Genomic DNA, 22950 nt, shown 5'->3' with positions numbered 1-22950 from the left:
GAGCCGCGGTGCAGTGGCTCCTGCTTTGGCAGCAATGTACGGAGGCTCTGGAGACAATCGGGGTTGGAGCGTCATCCAGGGCTATCCTTCTCGCCCCCGCGCCTTCGGCCCCTCCTCCTTACCCTCGGATCTTGCCCCCTAGGCCGCCTGAGGCGGTACCCGGATGCCATGACGCATGTCCAGGTGCAGATGGCCCTTCACGGCCGAATTTTCGGCTGTCCCCTTTTCAGGCAATGATACAGAGGGAAAGGGAGATGGGAGAATTGAGCGGCGAGGGAGAATTGAGCGGCGAGGAGATGGGGGAGTTATTGGCTGCGTTCCCAGTGACACATTGCCCTGGCAATGCAGCGGGAGAGGCTGAAGTGGAGATCACAGCCCTCCCCTATTCCGTTCTCCGAGAGGCGAGACGGGCAGTTACTGAGTCGGGATTGAAATCCACCTTCACCCGAGGTACGTTAGAAGGGATTGCAAATGGGTATAGCATGCTCCCCCAAGATTGGAAGGATCCTTGTAGGATGCTTTTAAGCCCCGCGCAGTATGTTGTTTGGGATAGTGAATTTCAACAGGAAGCATTACAACAGGGGCGGGCATCAGAGGGGGCCTATACTCCCGAGCAATTGTATGGAGCAGGACAGTTTGCCGCTATACAAGAGCAGGCTGCGAATATCCCTCTTGTAATGCTCCAAGTTGTGGGGCGCTGTGTTTTAAAAGCCCTGTTTAAAGTACCGGCGACGGGGAAACCCTCCCGGTCCTTTACCGTCACCCGCCAGGGCCCTCATGAGTCGTATGTGGAATTTATTAACAGACTACAGGAGGCTATCCAGAGGCAGGTAGATAATCCTGATGCCCAGTGGGAATTAATGAGGAAACTCGCTTATCGGTATCCCCCTTGAGGGGCTGGTGGATACAGGAGCTGACATTACGGTCATCTCCGCTCGGCAGTGGCCGTCCACCTGGGATAAATCCGAAGTGCCAGCCATTTGGGGAGTGGGCAGATTGCAGGCTGCTCAACAAAGCACCCGATGGATTGCTATAACTCCGCGAGAGGGGGGAAAGGAGATTCTCCTAAAACCCTATATCATGGATATTGCTGTATCCCTATGGGGAAGAGACTTGTTAAACAAATTTGGATCACATCTTACCATTCATGACTGAGTTTACTGCCCTTCCCCTTGTGTGGCTGACCAGCACCCCTGTGTGGGTGGAACAGTGGCCACTGCCCCAGGAGAAGCTTTTTGCATTGTGTCACTTATGTGAGGAACAATACCAGGCGGGCCATGTGGAAAAATCCACTAGCCCCTGGAATTCGCCAGTTTTTGTTATCAAGAAAAAATCTGGTAAATGGCGAATGCTCCATGATCTTAGAGCGATTAATGCATGCATTCAACCCATGGGACCCCTGCAGTGTGGAACCCCAAATCCCAATCTTATCCCATAGGATTATCAGCTTATGATAATAGATCTTAAAGATTGTTTTTTTACTATCCCTTTTTGTCCCAAAGATAGGGAGCTCACTTTCCCCGGGGAGGTGGTGGCGGTTCTTACCCAACTTTCGGGACCCCTGCCCCCGGGCACGATGGGGCTAATTCTCCCTCGTTCCCATACCGGAAAATATGGCATTCAGATAGTCCCCGGGGTAATAGATAGTGATTATGTGGGAAGAATTTATGTCCAGATTTGGGCTCATATGCCAAAACAGCTGCACCAAGGGGACTCATGGGCCCAGATGCTGATCCTTCCCTTCTCGGCTAACACATTTTGTTAGTGCCTGGCCGAGTTTTGCCGCTTTTGCTTGGGCATAGTTAAGCCCCCCCTTTTTCTTGGCTGTCCGCCAAGTCTTAGCTGCAAGCGGTGTCCTTGACTGAGGCCAGTGTTTTATTTTTAGCTTTCTTCAGTTAACTCAAGTTAACTCATTCTGTTCTTTTTGGATCCCATTGATAGTCATGTATTTTTTTATCGAAATGCTAAATTTTTAGCGAAGCATTTTATGATCCCTCTAAATCAAGCCCAACGTATTGTCCAAACCTGTAATCATTGTGCCAGTCTTCATCATTATCCCGAATTGGGTGTTAATCCCCGCGGCCTTCAATCCAACCAAATTTGGCAAATGGATGTCACGCTTTATCCCCCTTTTTTTCCTTGGAAATATTTACATGTTACCATTGATACCTACTCTCATTATATTTGGGCCACCCCCCAATGGGGCGAACAGGCCAAACATGTAATTAATTACGTTCTTGCTGCGGTGGCCATTATGGGCCGCCCCCGACAGATAAAAACCGATAATGGCCCCGCCTACATTTCTCACAGGTTTGCAGATTTTTGCACGCAGTGGCAAATTAACCACGTCTTTGGTATTCTGTATAATTCCACTGGTCAAGCCATTGTGGAACGGACCAATCATACACTTAAAGAGTACCTAAAAAAGCAAAACAAAACAGTGGGGGATGATGGGCCAACCCTGGGTGCCAAGCAAAATCAATTAGCGATAGTATTGTCTACCCTAAATACTTTAAATATCTTTCAGAATTTTACAGCCACTGAACGACATTTTAAGACGGAAACCCCGCTCCCACGCCCATTTGTCAAATATAGTCAGAGCCCGGACCCTACTTGGTATGGCCCCGTTCCATTGATAACCTGGGGACGGGGGCATGCCGCTGTGCTTACTCCCACAGGTCCGTTGTGGGTCCCTGCCAAAAACGTGCGACCGTGGCACGATGACGTGGCATCAAAGCCTCAAGAACCCGATACCCAACTTCAATCTGAATCTAACCGAGACCTTTCCGGCGTGCCGAGCCACGAAGACGGCACCGAAGGTTACCTGGGGGCAGGTGAAGCGGCTGGCGCAGCAGGCTCAGCAAACACTGGAGAATAACAAGGCCGAGCCTACCCCCGAAAATTTTACTGCTGCTATCTTTGCCTGTTTGACCGCTAATTCTTTTACCATATTGTTGTGTTGTTTTTGTGTGTTACCGGCTGGGGCCGAACCCGAATTGCATAGCCGCATGCGTTATAATATGTGGGTTGTGAAGAGGTATATGGCATGTGTTGTTTTAATTTGACAGACAATTCTAAACGGATTCAAGCACACATAGATAACCTCCAAGAATTGGCACAACACATCCAGCAGGACAGGAACCCATCATGGTGGGATGACCTTTGGGCGTGGCTGCCATCCATGGGATGGGTCCGAACTGTTCTGCAATATGCTTTGATTGTTATCGCCTGCTTGATTGGTTTTTGTTGCTTTGCTCAGTGTAGTCCTAATATGATTAGGATGTGTTTTACACCCTGTCGGCGCAAACCCCTGCCTACACCCCAAGCCGTCATGTATGCATATAAAATCATGAAACATGCGGACCAGGCACGGGTCGAACAAACAGAAAAGGAGGGGATGTAGGAACTTTACACTTCTTAAGCACCATGGGGGTAGGAACACCGCCCCCGATCATAGAGCGGCTGAAGTGGTTCCCCCCCCCCCGATCCGGTCAGGATGATTTATGTAACCGATTATAATAAAAGGACGTGGAAAACCCCCGTTCGGGGCGCTCTACTGAAACAGACTGACTGACTTGGCTTCATTATTTGCAACACCCTGGAATAGTGATTGGGGTGTGCTATAGACCGCCGGGATCTAGCCTGGATATGGATAGAGAGCTCTTTAATGTTTTTAAGGAGGTAAATACTAATAGGAACTGTTTGATCATGGGGGACTTTAACTTCCCGGATATAGATTGGGAAACAAATGCTAGTAATAATAATAGGGCTCAGCTTTTCCTAGACGTGATAGCTGATGAATTCCTTCATCAAGTAGTTGCTGAACCGACGAGGGGGAATGCCATTTTAGATTTGATTTTGGTGAGTAATGAGGACCTTGTTGAGGAAATAGTTGTAGGGGACAACCTTGGCTCGAGTGATCATGAGCTAATTCGTTTCAAAATAAATGGGAGGATAATCAAAATTGCATCTGAGACTAAGGTATACGATTTCAAAAGGGCTAACTTTACTAAATTAAGGCGACTAGTTAGGGACGTGGATTGGAGTAACATATTTAGGGATCTAAAGGCAGATGACGCCTGGGGTTACTTCAGGTTGAAGCTGCAGGAGTTGTCAGAGGCATGTATCCCGAGAAAGGGAAAACGGCTCATAGGTAGCAGTTTTAGACCGAGCTGGATGAGCAAGCATCTTAGAGGGGTGATTAAGAAAAAACAGAAAGCGTACAAGGAGTGGAAAATGGGAGGGATCAGCAAAGAAACCTACCTTATTGAGGTCAGAGGGTGTAGGGAAGCAGTGAGAAAGGGAAAGAGCCGGGTGGAGATGGACCTAGCGAAGGGGATTAAAACCAATAGCAAAAGGTTTTTTAGCCATATAAATAGGAAGAAAACCAAGAAGGAAGAAGTGGGACCGCTTAAAACTTTAAACAGAGTGGAGATTAGGGATAATCTTGGAATGGCACAATATCTGAACGAATATTTTGCCTCGGTCTTTAATGAGGCTAATGAAGGGATAAGGATTAGTGGTAGAGGGACTGATGGGAATGAAGATATGGGGGTAGACATTACGGTATCTGAGGTAGAAGCCAAACTTGAACAGCTAAACGGAAGTAAATTGGGGGGCCCGGATAATCTTCATCCTAGAATATTAAAGGAATTGGCGAGTGAAATTGCAAGCCCGTTAGCGATGATTTTTAATAAATCTCTAAACTCGGGGGTTGTACCGTTTGACTGGAGATTAGCTAATATAGTTCCTATATTCAAGAAGGGGGAAAAAAAGTGACCCGGGTAACTACAGGCCTGTTAGTTTAACATCTGTAGTATGCAAAGTCATGGAAAAAATTTTAAAGGACAGAGTGGTTACGGACCTTGAGGCCGATGGCAACTGGGACAAATTACAGCATGGTTTTACAAAAGGTAGATCGTGCCAAACCAACCTGATCTCCTTCTTTGAGAAAGTAACAGATTTTTTAGACAAGGGAAATGCGGTGGATCTAATATATCTTGATTTCAGTAAGGCGTTTGATACGGTACCGCAAGGGGAATTACTGGTTAAATTGGAAAAGATGGGGATCGAAATGAAAATCCAGAGGTGGATAAGGAGCTGGTTAAAGGGAAGACTGCAGAGGGTCGTATTGAAGGGTGAACTGTTGGGTTGGAGGGGGGTTACCAGTGGAGTTCCTCAAGGTTCGGTTTTGGGTCCGATTTTATTCAATCTATTTATCGCTGACCTCGGAATCAAAAGTAGGAGTGGGCTGATAAAGTTTGTGGATGACACGAAGTTGGGAGGTATTGCCAATTCGGAAAAGGATCGAGATATCCTCCAGGGAGATTTGGATGACCTTGTAAACTGGAGTATTAGTAACAGGATGAAATTCAATAGTGAGAAGTGTAAGGTTATGCATTTAGGGATGACTAACAAGAACTTTAGTTATAAGCTGGGGACGCACCAGTTGGAAGTAACGGAGGAGGAGAAGGACCTAGGAGTCCTGGTTGATCGTAGGATGACTATGAGTAGGCAATGTGATGTGGCTGTTAAAAAAGCTAATGCGGTCTTGGGATGCATTAGGCGAGGTATTTCTAGTAGAGATAAGCAGGTGCTAGTCCCGTTATATAAGGCGTTGGTGAGACCTCATTTGGAGTATTGTGTGCAGTTTTGGTCTCCCATGTTTAAGAAGGATGAATTCAAACTGGAACGGGTACAAAGAAGGGCCACTAGAATGATCCGAGGAATGGAAAGCCTGTCGTACGAAAGGAGACTTGAGGAGCTCGGTTTGTTTTCCTTAACCAAAAGAAGGATAAGAGGAGATATGATTGCACTCTTTAAATATATCAGAGGGATAAATACCAGGGAAGGAGAGGAATTATTTCAGCTCAGTGCTAATGTGGACACGAGGACAAACGGATATAAATTGTCAGTCAGGAAATTTAGGCTTGAAATTAGACGAAGGTTTCTAACCATCAGAGGAGTGCAATTCTGGAACAGCCTACCGAAGGAAACAGTGGGGGCGAAGGACCTCCATGACTTTAAGATTAAGCTAGATAAGTTTATGGAGGAGATGGTATGATAGGATAACGGGCTTAGTCAATAGGTCAATTAAGTGACACACTGGTAATTAGTACAATGGGTCAATGATAGGATATTGTTAGCCTTTTTCCAGAGGGTATGGCTGGAGAGTTTTGCCCGCATGCTCGGGGTTCACCTGACCGCCATATTTGGGGTCGGGAAGGAATTTTCCTCCAGGCTAGATTGGCAGTGGCCCTGGAGGTTTTTTGCCTTCCTCCGAAGCATGGGGCAGGGGTCGCTTGCTTAAGGAGTGGGTGAATCGGCTTATGTGGCCTGCATCTTGCAGGAGGTCAGACTAGATGATCATAATGGTCCCTTCTGACCTTGAATTCTATGATTCTATGGCATCTAAAACAAAGAAGAGATTGGATCTTCTATGATGTATTGTGGATAACAACTGGAGTTCACGTGTTAGAACACTGAAAACAACATACTGTTCAACAGCTCATCTAATATTTGAATAAGCCTAACCTGTATGGTCACATACTGCTCTCAGTAACCTTGCCAAAATCAACGTTGTGCAGTCAACTGAGTAGGGAAGTGTTGGTCTTCAGTATCAAATATGGTGGTGGTTGAAGGAAGAGATCTCTGATGCAGACATTCTGGGATTGTGTCCACCAGTCTAATGACTCCTTGACTTTGAGTGATAGTGAGAGAAGTTTATTCAGGCTGTGTCTGTGGGGTACGTACATTGTGTGTAGCCATTCTGGAGGCAGCACATATGTAATCTGGGATGTTTTCTCTTGAACATGGTCACTGCCATAAGACCAAGCAACTGTAGGCAAATTCTGGCAGAGATCTATGGGTTGATCTTCACAGTGGAGATTAGACTAATTACTGCGGAAAAATCTGTGAACTGGGAGGAAGGCTCTGGCCTCTATCGCATCTAGTTTGGCTCCAATAAACTCCAGTTGTTATGCTGGGGTCAGTGTTGTTTTTTGTTTGATTATCTGGAGGCAGAGTCTCAGAAAAAGTGGACTGTATATACCAATGTAATATATGCCATCATATGCCAGCAATGCCCCTCTGCTATGTACATCGGCCAAACTGGACAGTGTCTAAGGAAAAGGATAAATGGACACAAATCAGACATTAGGAATGGCAATATACAAAAAGCTGTAGGAGAACACTTCAACCTCCCTGGCCACACAATAGCAGATCTTAAGGTGGCCATCCTGCAGCAAAAAAACTTTAGGACCAGACTTCAAAGAGAAACTGCTGAGCTCCAGTTCATCTGCAAATTTGACACCATCAGCTCAGGACTAAACAACGACTGTGAATGGCTTGCCAATTACAGAACCAGTTTCTCCTCCCTTGGTTTTCACACTTCAACTGCTAGAACAGGGCCTCATCCTCCCTGATTGATCTAACCTCATTATCTCTAGCTTGCTTCTTGCTTGCTTATATATACCTGCCCCAGGAAATTTCCACTACTTGCATCCGAAGAAGTGGGTATTCACCCACGAAAGCTCATGCTGCAAAACGTCTGTTAGTCTATAAGGTGCCACAGGATTCTTTGCTTTTTTGGGATTAGTGGTTATTGTTTTTCATATCGGAAAGTTTCTCTGTCAGAAAGAATGTCCCCCTTCCAAAATGGCCACCATCTTCCACTCTTCTCTATGAGACTGAAGCCACGGCTGCCTTCAGTGTAGATGGTGGTCTTTGTTGTGAGAAGGTGAAGGCACTGAGTCCTCTTGAGAACACAGAGAAAGAAACCCTATCCAAAATAGCCAACAACTGAATGTAATTATGACTTCAGTCCCTTGGAGAACAATGGAAGAGGATGGCCATTTTGGAAGAGGGCCATTCTCAGTGGAATTCTCCGAAGTAGGCTATGATACCCTTCAGTCTTCGCTTAACATGAACAATTTTCATTATGAAGAATAATTGGGGGGGACCTACCATTCATACTAAAAACATATTCAAATGTACCCCAGGAACAGAGTCTACTGAGTATTAATTATATGGGAAGTATGAAGAGTCTGTGCTATTCTGCTACTGTGATCATTGGGGGCAAAAAGGGTCTATTTTTGGTGCTAAATTACTAAAAGGGCTTGATTTTATTTAATTTTAATTCCTAATCTAATGAACAGTACCCAATGAGGAGAAAAATCAAATGCTGCTTCATCATGGATTGGCACTTAGTGGTATGAGAAGAGAAATTGAGAGAGGGAAGGTTATTGTAAATCAAATCATATTATATTTTATTAGTTAAAAGTATCAAAGTTAAGTTATAGATAGATAATGCCACATTATAAGAAGTACTACCTGTAGGAAAGTCTCTCTCCCTTGGCTCTGAATCTTGCTGAGTTGCTGATTCCTGCTCCAGAGTTAAACCTTCTTCCCTGGTTCTGGGGCTCGTTGAGTCTCTTGTTTCTGCTCCTGATTTACACCAACTTTCACTCCCAACCTTGGGGCTTGTGGTGTCTTTGATTCCTGCCCCTGATTTACACCATCTAGCAAGAAAAACAGAGAGGAAATAATCCATTCTTAGTTGATGCTGCATATTTATCTTCCTCCTGCTGTGTGAGAATAACCTGAAGTATTTTGTGAGATAATGTGACAAAAAACAGACTATAGCATGGAAGCCCAAGCTGTCTACAGAAGAGTCTGTATATTCTTTGACCAGATTTAAGAGCACAGGCAATGCAGTTTAGTTCTCCAGGCAGTTAACAAATATCAGACAGTGTTAAAACATATTCACAGTGGCCAAATTGTCAGACTCAGTTGCATGCATATATTCTCACATATAACCACTACAGCTGATGAATAGTAAGTATGCCAAAAAATGCATTTTCAGGGCACTGAAGCTATTTGTGAATTTGGGTAGAATTTTGCACATTGTTTTGGACGAAAAAAAATGGTCAGAAATGTCAAAACAAAACATTTAGACATTTTGTTTCAAAAAGGGGATTTGTTTTGAAATTTAGCTAATTCTTTAATGTGTGTAAAACACCTGAAAAACTATGCAAAATTAAACAAAAAACCTTTGTTTTGGGTCAAATTACATGTTTTGTCATTTTGGTTTTTGTTTTGGCATGGAAAATACAAAAATAGGTTTGATTTGAACTCTTGTTTAGCTCAGCTCTAATGCCTACTCTGCCAGAGACTGCTCAAAACAATCTGCTGCCCACCGAACCACACGTGATGGAAGCAGGGCCTGCCTGTTAATCTGGGCACACCAGGGGGACTACCTCTGGGGCCCGAGTATAGGTGACGGCATGCTAGGGCTGAGGAGGGACAACCACAGGGGCCAGACAACCAGGGTTTCCAGCGATGACAGGGCCGGCACAGGGATGACATCCCTCCATGCTGGGGCAGGGGGCAGTCCCTCCAGAGGTGCCCCATCACCGAGCAGAGGTAATACTAGGCCTCCCCTGAGGAATAGTATACCCAGTATTGGGCCCCGTGATACGGCACCAAAAAAGACCCCTCGAGCATCTCACCCTCAGGCGCCAGTGGTGGCACTTGAATCTGCACCTGCTGGCAGAACGAGAGGACATGATGGAGGTCAGGACCTTTACAGCCTAATGGGAGAGGGCTAGTCACTGACAGGGGCTTCCCCAGGGTGGAAAGGAAAGGCAGAAGGGCAGCATTGGGAATGAAGGGTGGAACAGAAGTGAAGAACACCTGCATGCCCAGATCCTCCAGGGCTCCCCACCGCCAGACCCCTCTCCATCACCTCGTAGGTGGTGGCCTCCGATGCCAGGAAGAAGACCACCTTCCCATACATCTTAGAGGCCGCCACCACAGCCATGAGCCCCACCACCCTCGCCAACACCCGCACGTAGGTCTCCACATGGGGCAAGGTGGACGCGGTGGCCAGGATAGATGACGAGATGGCAGATGGAAGGGTCGCAGCCACCTGGGCGTACGCGCTGACAGTTGAGGAAGGGATACCTCAGCGCTGGAAGAAGGGACCGCAAGGGAAAGGGCAAGGGGGGCCATGGCCGATGACAGGGCCGCAGTACAAGGGACAGTCCCTGCCTGCCTTTGCCCTTTTTCTTCCCCTGGCCCTTCCTACTGGCTGGGGGTCAGGGGGCTCTCCCAGAATCAGAGGAGGCAGAGAGTATGACAGCAACAGGGTCTGCACCTAGGCCTGCTACCGTCACCATTGCCCCAGTGGAGGCAATGGTAGGCGGTTCGGCAGTGGCAGTTGAAAGGATAGCTGCAGGGACTAATGGGTGTGTGGGCAGAGGGGGGTGGCAGGGTAAACCTGGGGGGCCCACCTGCCAGTTTTCCCCACCATACTCAGAGGGGATGGGGTGGGGAAAGGAAGGAAGGCCAGCCACTCCTCCCCACTATGCTGCGGGCCTAGGAGGAGGGTGCCAGTGCGGAAGGTTGGGCTCCATGATGCCTTAATCAGGCAGCGAAGCAGGGGAACATGACAACTGACACACGATGGGAATACCAGCTACTCCAGCTGCATTGGGAAGGGGAGGGGCTACAATAGCTTAGAGGAGTGCAGCGAATAAAGGGGTACAACATAAAAAGAGAAAGGGCACAATCACATGGGGGTGGCTGGATGCACAGCACAGGAGATCATGAGTAGCCCAGTGGTGATGTTGGATAAGTGAGAATTCTCTATCCACCCCTCTTCTGCAGTCCTTTTATTTGCAAAGGAAATTAAAATTGGTGGAGCCCTGTACACACTCAATGGTGTGCCTTGGTAGCTTCCTGGAATAAACCTGAGAATCTGTGTAATAGTTCTAATTCAAAAATACCAATTATAAACAATACACACCCAACATCTGCTTAGACTTATGTTAACACACCTCTACCTAACAATTTAAGAAAACTTGGTATAACAGAGTGAGATTAAATGTCACTATAATTTAAATCAGCAGAGGGCAGTCGTGATGTTGGCAAACCAGCTCAGGTTAAAGCAATAGGCAATTTACCTGTGTATGAACCTTAGAGGAATGTCTGGAGGCATTGTAATGAGTTCAAACCAATCTGCTTATAAGTTGTAACTGTACTGTTAAGCTTGGCTACTTCCATAGGTGCTGCAGCACTCCTTGTCTTGAAATGGTTTCCATCATATACAGGGTTTACAGTTTGATTCAATGTCTCTCCGCACCCCCACTGTACAAACTGTTCCAGCATCCCGGTAATATCTTGTTGTTTATTTGCTATGGTGCTTGTCCTGTAGTAAATAACCCTAGGTCAAAAGGAAATACTAATGCTATCTTACCTACTTAGCTATGAACCTGTTGATTGCTCATGTTAATGTATCCACTTGCTAGAATGGAACAAAGGGTGATGTTATCACCCTGCGTTTACATGGCACATCCCCCAGTAATTATATTTACATTAAGTTTACCTGTGATTACTATTCTTATGTAGAACAATAATGTATGTTAGTATAGAGATGAGAATCCATTTAATCTGTAAAATTCATGAATATTGATGAATGATACCTATAATGTTTCCATGTATCCATTCATATTGTAATGAATGGTTGGCAATTGCATTATGTAAATCAGTCTAATTGAATTACTTGTGTATGCATAGAAAGTAGATTGTTAACTTCAAAGAGTGGGTTGTTGAATGTTCCAAAATGGAAGTTTATGGTCCCTTGATGTGAGGAGAACGCTGGTCAAACTGGTTTAAGTTATAACAGACATATAGTGGGAATAATCCTGCATCTTTGGACTGCTTGGGTTCTGACAGGGGGAACCTTACATGATTGGACAGAAGACCTCAAAGCCCTGGGGGAACTTAGGGAAAGCAAGCAGACATTATAACTCTGCATCATTTGGTCTACAACTCTGATTCACCTGTAACATAGTTTATCTGCTTTCACCTTGAAATAATTCGCTTTTCTTAGCTAATAAACCTATAGTTAGTTTTCTAAAGATTGTTTTTGGGAAGATCCTGAAGTATATTTTGACCTGAGGTAAGTGACTGGCCCTTTGGGGCTGTAACCTAATATGTGGTGAATTTGGTTTTAATAACCTTTTATCATAAAGTTCAGCTTGTCTGGGTGGTAAAAAGGAGGGTAGAGAAGCCAAAAGGGGACTGTCTGCGACTCTGTGGTAAAATTAATATACTGATCCAGGAGTACACTTTTATTACTGGCTTGGTGAAATCTAATTATATCAACAGTCTAGGATGTCTGTCCTGATTAATGACAGTCTGACCTGAGTTTGGCATGCTGACCTGTGAGCCACTCCAGGTAATGTGACAATTGGCTTAGTCGGCAAGTTTCATGTGCCACAGGTCAATTGGGTTTTGAGATCAGAACCCAACCCAATTTAACATTTAAATTTGATATTGAGAGATTTAAGGATTAATGATTAGTTATAATAAGTCAGTCACAATTACATGAGGGTCTGAACACAAAAGCACTTAAACGTCTATGTAAAGATAGGAGGGATAAATGTTAAGAAGGTTGCCCAGATCAGGGGATGAAAAACTTGCTCATGGAATGTGACCAAAAAGCAGATGCCTCTGCAGCAGAGGTGATCTGGATGTAAATTCTGGCAACCAAGCAACAAGACGAGCATGAAATTAAGATGGCTGAACTCCAAATAAAAAAGAAGATGGATGCCAAGAAAGCAAAGGCGAGGGCCAACCTCAGACACATGGAACAACTAAAGGCCGAGAAGGAAGGTGAGGAAACAGCCGAGGCAGCCCACCCGAGGTGTATGCAGCAGCTGGAAGCTGAGAAAGAAGCTCACATACTGCAGGGCCAAGTCCTGGAAAAGCAAAAGAATCTGTCACAGCCTGGTGGACCATCTCCTCTCAACAGAGAATGGGAAAAGCCTGCCTGGTTTATTATGAGACTGATGGTACCAAGGAATTTGTATCCACCTTTGAAAGACTGTGTGATAACCACAAGATTCCAGAGGAGAAGTGGATGCCTAGTCTTTTAACCAAATTAACTGGAGAAGCCAGACAAGTGTTTAAGGAAATGGAGGCTGGTGAGTCTTCAGTGTATAAAAGCTTTAAAGAAATTGTATTGAAATGTTTAAAGTCACCCCAGAGTCCTATCACTTGACATTTAGAATCTTAGAATGTCTGACAATATCACTCCCGTAGAGTATGGACATAAGATGCAGGGCTATACAAAAAAGTCACCCCAACTCCAGGTGCAGAACTCCCCGTTGGTAGGAGCCCAGGGGGACAGCCAGAATCCTGGTGGCAGGGAGCAAGGAGCTGAGAGCAGGGGAAAGCCAGGCTTCCAGGGGCAGGGAAAAGGAGGCTAATAGCCCAAGAGGCAGCCAGCCCCCCAGTGCTAAGCTACCCCCTGTGCTGCCTCTTTTAAACTGGTGGAAGTTCCCGTGGAAGTAATTACTGAGGTAGTTATAAATTGACCTAACATAGGTTGACTTAAGTTTCTGTGTAGACATGCCCCAAGTTTAGACAAGGCTTACAGCCTACAAGGCCTCCTGCTTTGCTCTCATTCTGGTAGGAGGCAGTAATTTATGGCTGGCTTCCGCCTCCAGCAAATTAACAGAACCCCACAATACCTCAGCTGTTCTGGCCAGGTCACAATCTAGCCCTTTATTTCCTCTTCTCAGCTTTTCTTTTTGTACCAGTCCATGCCAATCACCAGTAGCCAGATTTTGCCTCCTTCTTCATGCTGAGTAGTTCTTCTCTGCTCACACTTTCATTGAAATCAGTGGGACCATTTGAGGAGAATGGTGCTACCTCCTGTGAGGAAAGGCATTAGGATCTTCCCCTAACTCTTCTCATCATTCTAGGTCACATCTTTTATCACCCACTTCCTTCATCCCTCCCCTATGGAGTGTCTGGTCTGTGGGAAGCCGGGACCAGTGCACCTCCCCTTCCTTCTCAGAGACCACGTCCACCTCTCCCTACCCTGGTCACACATTGTCTTCCCATTTAGGGTGGCAGAAGTCTGAATATTTCCCATGAGTCAGGTTCTCCAACAGTTCAGTACAGAGCCCTCCTACCACTCAGTCTTGTAAGAGAGACATGTTTATGAAGTTACTCTGAATTTTCATGGTGTAAACGATGTGAGATTTTGGCCAGTTACCTACAGGTGTGGAAGAAAGAGTTAAGAGGAGGAAATACCTGCTGTAGGTTCTCTCTCCTGATCCTCTAGGTTTCGCTTAGTGTCCTCTTCCTGCTCCTGAACTATGAAATCTAGTTTAAAAAAAAAAGCAAATTCATTATTGTTACTTAGTCAAATATTCTCTTCAGACACTTTCTCAGCAGTCACATGCCAGTTTCTCTTTGCCCCCACCTGGAATGAGGAAGGATTAGGGAAAGCTGGGAATATAAATATACTGGCACAGGAAAAGAAGGGAGTTACCTTGTATATTTATACCTGAATCTAACTTTCACTCCATGCATCTGAAGAAGTGGGCTTTTTACCCACAAAAGCTTATGCCCAAATAAATCTGTTAGTCTTTAAGGTGCCACCGGACTCCTCGTTGTTTTTGTGGATACAAACTAAGACGGCTACCCCCTGATACTTGTACTGGTAATGTTCATTGCCTAATGTAAAATGGAGGAATATCCTGTGTGCCGGGTAGACTGTGATATGGAACTATGCATCTTGTAGGTGATCTTTCAAAAACGTTCAGAAAATCATTTAAAATAAATAAATAAATTCAGGAAAAACTATCTGTTCATGGAGAATGGGCACACAGAAAGAAACAAAATTCACTGAATCAATATTTAATTACAGATTATTAGCCCTGCTGTAGTTGGGACATTGAAAATCAGCCTGGACAAAGCACTTGAGGTTTTAGTGAAAAATCTAACAGTAGGAGAGGAATGGTGATGAACAATGTGGGACTTCACAGGACTTGCCCAACTTCTGTGAGTTTACTGGATAAAATTTTAAAATTTTATCACTTAAACAAATGTTTCTATGGTGGCAGAATGTCATAGGTTTAGGAAGGCTCTGCCTTCAGAGAAGACGTTCTCCACCAACTCAGCAAGGGCATGACTGTGTAACACAGGGAGGATAAGAGAAACCATGATACAGATATGAGACTAAAGAGGGCAGTACCTGCAGCATTTGCTTTCGCAGAAGACACTGGATCTTCTTGATTCTCAGGTCTATCTTCTGAGATTTCAAGGGAGTCTCGATTCTCCATATTTAAAGATCCTGGAAAGAAAACCAGACAAAAGCCAGCTCAGGCCCATGAAGATTCTCATGATGTTCATGGGTCCTTAGCTAATATCTCATCATCCCTTCCTTCCCCAGTTCAGAGTATGCACCACGAAGCCAAACAGCAACCCATAGCACCTGCCTAGCTTTATGGAAAATCTCATCCCTGAAGTACTTAATGTCAGAGCCGTAACTTAACGTTTTAGCACCCAGGGCGAGGAAGCACATTTGCACCCCCTGGACACAGCGCATGGGGGGGCACGTGGGGTCTCATGCATCCCCTCCTGATTTCTGCCCTCCATTTAGCACAGAGATTTTCAAACTGTGGGGGACACGGCCCAAAGTTTGAAAACTGTCTCCTCCTGCAGGACCTGGCAGATCGGAAGCTGGTGGGAGCCACCTGGCCTGCTCGGGCCCCTGGCTCTCTGCACTGTGGGAGCCAGGGCACTGGCTGCCTACCCGGCAGCCCACCCTTCCCTGCTCCCTGAGTACAGCCAGGTGCTCCCCAGGCACAGCAGGCAGCACAGCTCTGAGCTGCATCATGATGCACTTTTGCTTCTGCCACATAGGAGCCTGGCGCTGACCAGCACCATCTCCTGGAGCCAGTCCCTGCTCAGGAGCCTGGTTGCCAGGAGATGCTCCATGAGGTGCTCCCTACAGTACACATCCCTCTTGGGCACCTGCCTCTCCACTTTTCATCTGGGGACCTGCCATTGCAGCTGGGTCACTCTCCCCACACTCCCTGTAGGCAGAGTGGAACCACCCCTTGCTCCCCTGGGCTGCCCTGCCCCAGCCCCATGGCTGCCAGGTTTACAGTCACATGGCCTGAGCTGGGCCATGCAAGGCCAGTGCCTTGACCAGCCCAGGGGCTGCAGGCAGGCGACTGCTGCTAGCAGGGCAGATTTCTCCCGCCAGCTCTGGAAACCAAGGCTGTGAGAACAGTGACCCCTAGGGTTATCATATTGCAGGTTCCCAACAGAAGACACTGCCGGGTAGAGGGGGCGCTGGAGGTGGTATTTGCGGGGAGGAGGGGTGCTGGAGGGATGTGTGTGTACTGAGAGGAGGGTACCTGGGAGTGCTGGAGGGGGTACCTGTGACCTCACTCTTAAGGTGGGGGGCAAGTGACTCCCTGTCATGGTGGCAGGGTTGCTGGCAAAGGCCCAGGATGCACCAACAGCCCTCAGTCAGTGCCTTTCTGCAGGCCTCTCCTGTTCCCCAGGGTAGGAAGCCAGGTGTAATGGCAAAACCTGCTACCGACAGCTAGTAGCAGTTACATCAATGGTCACTAATCCATCAACACAACTGACTGATTGATAGATCCTGGAGCCTCTGCCAGTCGATCACAATCCCAGGCAGGATAGCTCAGTGGTTTGAGCATTGGCCTGCTAAACCCAGGATTGTGAGTTCAGTCCTTATGGAGGCCATTTGGGGATTGGTCCTGCTTTGAGCAGGGGGTTGGACTAGATGATCTCTCAAGGTCCCTTCCAACCCTAATAATCTATGACGTGCTTTCTCTGCCTGCCTGCCCCATGTTGCTGCTGCTGCTGCTCCGGGAAGCAGCCAGCTGGCTGAGTGCAGGCATCTCTCTGCTCTGCAGCCCCTGGGAGGGGGGGAGGATAAGGCAGCTCCAGGAACCGGCCAAGGGGGGCGGTACTTGTGGGCACAGGCCACAGTGCAGCACATGAAGACTCACTCCCGCCCCCGCAGCCCAGGGGCTGCACACAGAGGCGCCGGGCCTGCACTCAGCCAGCCGGTCGCTTCCAGGAGCAGCCTGCCTGAGTCCCACTGCACTTCCCACCAGGGGCTGCCTGTGGTAAGTGCCTCCCAGCCAGAGCCTCCACCTCTGCGCCAGCCCTGGCCCATACCCAAACTCCCTCCCAGAGCCCACACCCCTTGCCCCATCCTGCACCCAACTCTCTGCCCCAGTCTGGAGCCTCCTCCTGCACCCAGGAGGGTGCAGGATCGGTGAGGGAGGTGGGTTCTGGGAGGGAGTTTGGGTGCAGGAGGGGGCTCCAGGCTGGGGCAAACTCCCTCCCAGAGTTTGCACCCCTCACTCCTGCACCCCAAAAATCTGCCCCCTCCTACACTCCAAACTCCTTGGCCCCAGCCCAGAGCCTGCATCCCCTCCCACACCCCAACCCCCTGCCCCAGCCCGGTGACAGTGAGTGAGGGTGTGGGAGAGAGCGCGAGGGAGAGGGGTGGAGTGGGCGAGGCCTCAGGAAAGGGGCAGGGTAGATCCTGGGTTGCCCTTAAATTTAAAAACGTGATCTTAGAGCAGGTCTACACTAAGGGGGAAAATCGATATAAGATACGCAACTTCAGCTACGTTATTCACGTAGCTGAAGTCGAAGTATTTTATATCGAATTACCTACCGTCCTCACGGCGCGGGATCGATGTCCGGGGCTCACCATGTCGACTCCGCTACCGCCATTCGCGGTGGTGGAGTTCCGGAGTCGACATGAGCGCGTTCGGGGATCGATATATCGCGTCTAGATGAGACACGATATATCGATCCCCGAGAAATCGATTGCTACCCGCCAATACGGCGGGTAGTGAAGACGTACCCTTAGATGTAAAATGGTTGGAGACCACTGAGTTACACCTATTCATGTCACAATGTGATACCTCTTTTTTTCTTTCTCATCTTCTGCTCTGGGTAGCAAACCGTGAGATATGGGCTTATGTTTCTCATACTTCTCTACCCCTCAATCAGTACAAGCACTTGCCACTCACCAGGAGCTAACTAGGCACATGCACAAGAGACGTACTCACTCTGATGACTGTATGCTCTTGTAACTTCACTTAACATACCTTTCTAGCCTGGACATGGCCTTGGCTATATGAACTCTTTGGGAGCAGGAAGAGCCAAAGGATGAGGCTAGGCCCAAATTCACTCGGGGGTTAGGCTCTTACTTCTGTGGATCTGGCCCTCCTGCATTCTAAAAGTTCAGGAACACTTGGGAGTGTGTAACTCAGGAGTTTTTAATTCTTGTGGTTGTCAAGCAATCTTGGGGTTCCAGACCTGTCCCCATTAGGTTGTGAAGGCCAAAAACTAAAACTAAGTTCAAAAAATAATTAGATAAGTACCTGGAGGATTGCTCCATCAAAGGCTATTAGCCAAGATGCTCAGGGACAAAACCCCATGCTCTGGGTGTCTCTGTCCCTAGCCTCTGACAGCCAGAAGCTGGGAGTGGATCACAGGATCACTTCATGATTGCCTCTTCTCTTCATTCCCTATGAAGCACCTGGCATTGGCTGCTGTCAGAAGACAGGATACTGGGCTTGGTGGAGCTGTGCTCTGACTCAATATGGACGTTCTTATGGTCATTAAAAATTAAAGTAGATATTTGCCTTTGAGAAGGATTTAATATAAGAAAGGATACTCCCCTCAGTGAATATTGGGAACCAATTTCTACACACTATGAGACTTTATACGGACGTATAAACTGATAAGTGGCTCTTTTGAACAGTCAAAATGTAAGACAGACTTTTTCAGGGCTTATATAAAATATTTCACTGATTCAGGTTTCGTATAGCACCTCAGTATGTTATGTCAGATAGAGAGGGGCTGCTGCGTCTAGGCATTGGGATGTTCTGTGCCTTTAAGGACACCACCCTGGGAAGTGTGTGCTGAGATGTTGTGTCCTGTAAGAGTGTAAATAAAAAAACCCCTCTGCCCCCCATCCTATTTTTTGCAAATATGGCAGACGGCTCACCCCATTGGGTTAACCCTCTGCCCCTCCCTGTGCTGGGGTTTGGCCCTCTGCCACTGCCTTGTCTCTGGGCTTAACCTTGACTCCTACCCTCCCCTGTCCCTGATTTTGCCCCTTAGCCCCTCTCTTGCCCCTGCCTCTAACTGTGTGATGCCCCTATGCTGTCAGTTTCTGCCCCCTGCTCAGATCCTGCCCAGGCCCCTCCAATTTGCCCCCTTTAACCTCCGTGAACAGCAAGTAGCAGATTTTAATTTCAGGTGAGGGCAGCAACATCGGCAGATATTTGTGAGCATGCTCAGTATGAGTCAAGCAGCAAATTCTGTCAGGTAGCAGTTTTTGCGGCACTCGGCTCCCTGCCCGCCCACTTCCTAGATCCCAACAGGACCACTGCTGCAGTCCTAGCACCAAAAACAGCCTGCTCCTGCTGGATCACTGGGCCTGAGATCCTGTGGGGAGGCACTGAGCATCCTGGGCTCCAGCTGACACTGCTGGACTCGATACTGCAGGGGAGGGATCTTGACACCACTGGGCCTAATCCTGTGCCGCCCCATTTTTCTGTCCCCACCAGCTTTGCAACCTGGGCAGATGCCCCACTCCTCCCCCCGCCCCAACCCAGTCCTGGCCTTGCTTTATGTAAACTTAATCCTACACAATTTCTACTTTAGCAGCTGCAGTAGCGTTGCCAACTTTCTATTCCCACAAAACTGAATACTCAGGGATGAGGGATTTTGGGGTGCAGGAGCAGACTCTGGAATGGGGGCTGGAGTTGAGGGGTTCAGGTATGGGAGAGGGCTCCAGGCTGAGGCAGGGGGTTGGGTGTGGGAGATGGTACGGGCTCTGGGCTGGGAGTGTGGGTTCTGGATGGCACCAGAAATGAGGGATTCAGGTTGTGGGAAGGGGCTCTGGGCTGGAGTGTGGGGGTGTAAGGGCTCTGGGGTGGGGCTGGGGATGAGGGGTTTGGGATTCAGGAGGGTGCTCTGGTCTGGGACTGAGGGGTTCATAGAGTGGGAGAGAGATCAGGGCTGAGGTTTGGAGCTCAGGATGGGGTCAGGGATGCACAGTCCAGGCATGGCTTATCTCAAGCAGCTCCTAGAAGCAGTGGCATGTCCCTCCTGCATCTCCTACGTGGAGGTGCAACCAGGTGTCTCCGCATGCTGCCCTGTCCACATGCACCACCCCTTCAGCTCCCATTGGCCACAGGTCCTGGCCAATGGGGCAGCATGCAAAGCCCCCTGGCTGCCCCTACACATAGGAGCCAGAGGGGAAAACATGCCCTCTGCTTCCCGGGAGCCGCACAGCGCAGAGGCTAGCAGGGAGTTTGCCCACCCTGTTGCACAGTGCCATCAACTAGACAGTCAATGGCTGACCAGAGCCGCTAAGATCCTTTTCAAGCATGTGTTCCAGTCAAAAACTGGACACCTGGTCACCCTAAGCTGCAGAAACCCACACTCCCCAACCCCAAGGATTGGACAGAGGACAATGAGGGCAAATGGCATTGTAGTATTTTCAGAGATGCGGGGCCCAATCCTTCTCCTGCAGAAGCAGATGGCAGAACTCCCCCTGACTCCAGTGGGAGCAGGATCAGGCCCCTGCTGAACAACTGAAGATGGGAGCAGAATTAATGCCAAGCAACATGATTATCTGGAAATAGGTCTTGCAAAGAATATGTGATCATAGAATCATAGAAGCACTGGGTGGGTTATTTGGCCTGGTTTATGTAGGAGGTAAGACTAGATAATCAGAATAGTCCTTCCGGTCTTAAACTTCATGAATGTATTAGGGTGGGATTTCACACCTCGTAAGACTCACATTGGCCCCTCATCGTTCAAATTTAAATCAAAATTCCAAACATTATTTATTTGGATACCGGCTTCTGGAATTGACTATATCCCTTTGTGAGGTTCGATGTTCACCGCTTTGGGGTTTAGAAGAAGAGATTCACACACCCATTACTGATAATGGAATAAGTGGGAAGTTGAGAATTATACGAGGGTCAGAAATACAATCTGTGCATTGGACAAAAGCTTTATATTTCTTATTGGATGATGGAATTAGGGGTACTATGGGAAAGCGCACACAGCAGCTGGAGCTGTAACTCCCAGCAGACATACACTAGCTCTGCTCAAGCTAGCACACTAAAAATACCAGTGTTACCACAGCATCATTGGCAGTGTGTACCCAGGGACTTGAACTGGTTTGTATTCAGGTGCTAGCTTCATCTGTCAACTGTGCCACTGTTACCACACTGCTATTTATAGGCCTTAACTTCAGCAAAACTAGCATGTGTACGTCTACCCGAGCTGAGACTCACACCTCCCAGCAGCTGTGCAGACATTCATTCCCTAAGAGCAACAGAGAGTACCAGGGTCCAGGAGTGCACCACATTGCTTTTAACTTCCCCTCTCTGTACATTTCAGCCACTGTAGAATCTTTGGTGTTATTAATAATTTAAAACATTATTTTAAATGGCTTTTGGATGCATCAGTAGGTAGAAATCAGCATTTATTGACATCTACTAATTATGGCCCCAATCCTGCAGGTTTATACCCAAACTTAACTTTACTCCATTCAACGTGACTGTGTTGCTGACAGACTAGCTCTGTTATGCTGTAACAGATTACTAGCTCCATGAGGCAGACAGACCAGCTCAAATCAGAGCCACAGGGCAATTCACTAGTGTATGTATATCAAAGAAATGCTAAACGCTCATAGTGCGTTCTAGTCAATTCACTAGTTAGAGTAGAACAAAGGGGATGTTATCACAATGTATTTGTATGGCATAAGCCCAGTAATTATATTTGTTCTAAATTCATGAAAACCAGGGAATGGAAGGAACCTCAGGAGGTCATCTAGTCCAACCCCCTGCTCAAAGCAGGACCAATCCCCAGACAGATTTTTGCCCCAGATCCCTAAATGGCCTCCTTAAGGATTGAATTCACAACCGTGGGTTCAGCAGGCCAAAGCTCAAACCACTGAGCTAACCTTCCTAATGTTATGGTCTTCATTTCTTTATAAACCTGCTGATTGCTATCCCTTTACATTATGCCTCTCCTTGTATCTAGCTAACCCTGGATTGCAGTGTGTGAGAGTGTTAAAAAGTGTTTGATGTGTAAAATTCACGGAAAGTTAATGAAGGATTGTTGTCTGCTGTTGCTCATCAAAGAAACCTTGTATGTGTAAATGAAGAAGGCCGTTAACTTCAAAACAAGAGTTGTTAAGCAGCAATGGGAATTCACAGGCTGTTTGCATGGCTTATTTTTCCTCAAAGAAAGGACCCATATGGGGTGAAGATGTCTGTCAGCTTGTTTTCTATGAGCAAGAGCGATAAATATTGGTTTAAGGGAATGATCCTACATCTCTGATCTCATTGGATGCTTTCAGAGGGGATTCCTGTTGCAAGACAGAGGACCCCAAAACCTATTTGGGCAGTCCTGATAGACTTACAGAGAATTAAGCAGATAACACCATCTCTGCTAGCATTTGGACTTAAAAACTTTGATTCACCTGTTATGTATTTTACTTGCTTTATCCCCTCAAAAACTCTTTCTTTGCTTAGCTAATAAATCTTTAATTTAGCCCAATTTCTTTCATTAACTATCTGTGTTGTATTTGGTGAGATCAAGAGTATCCATTGACCTGGGGTAATGACTGGCCCTTTGGGGCTGGAAGTATCCTGATGAGTGGTGAATTTTGGTTTTAATAACCTTTCATCATAAAGTCCACATTGTCTGGGTGATAAAGTAGTGGCTGGAGAGCCTAAGGGGGACTGTGTATGGCTCCGTGGTAAAACTATAGTGATCCAGGATTGCACATTTGGTACTGATTTGGTGAAATCTAGTAGTAGAATATGCCAGAGCTGCCCAGAGGATACATGGGGCCTGGGGCAAAGCAATTTCAGGGGCCCCTTCCATAAAAAAAATTGCAATGCTATATTCTCATGGGGGCCCCTGCGAGGCCCAGGGCAAATTTCCCCACTTGCTCCCCCCCCCCCCCCGCCCCACTGGCGGCCCTGGGAAACATAAACCTTCCACATCTCAGCACAAACCCAGTTTTGAGAAAACTTCTTTACAAGGTATCACTGG

General features: G+C 47.2%; 1 protein-coding gene across 2 annotated transcripts in view; it reads right to left on the bottom strand.

Annotated features, from left to right (window-relative positions):
- Window positions 1-22950, bottom strand: part of LOC120403485 (up-regulator of cell proliferation-like) — an 81740-nt gene that overhangs the window by 11167 nt on the left and 47623 nt on the right. The window contains exons 1-3 of one of the 2 annotated variants that reach the window (XR_005597542.1): window positions 15053-15121; window positions 8332-8519; window positions 6535-7121 (exon numbers count right to left, since the gene is read on the bottom strand). The gene's annotated coding sequence lies outside the window, so the exon portion shown is untranslated. Of the gene's footprint in view, window positions 1-6534; window positions 7122-8331; window positions 8520-15052; window positions 15122-22950 lie in introns of those variants that run through there. The other variant, XM_039534557.1, reaches the window with a different exon arrangement.

The sequence above is a fragment of the Mauremys reevesii genome, linkage group 4 (assembly GCF_016161935.1).
Source record: "Mauremys reevesii isolate NIE-2019 linkage group 4, ASM1616193v1, whole genome shotgun sequence".
Lineage (NCBI taxonomy): Eukaryota > Metazoa > Chordata > Testudines > Geoemydidae > Mauremys > Mauremys reevesii.
The sequence above is the reverse complement of the archived record's forward strand: the minus strand, read 5'-3'. Positions and strand labels throughout refer to the sequence as shown.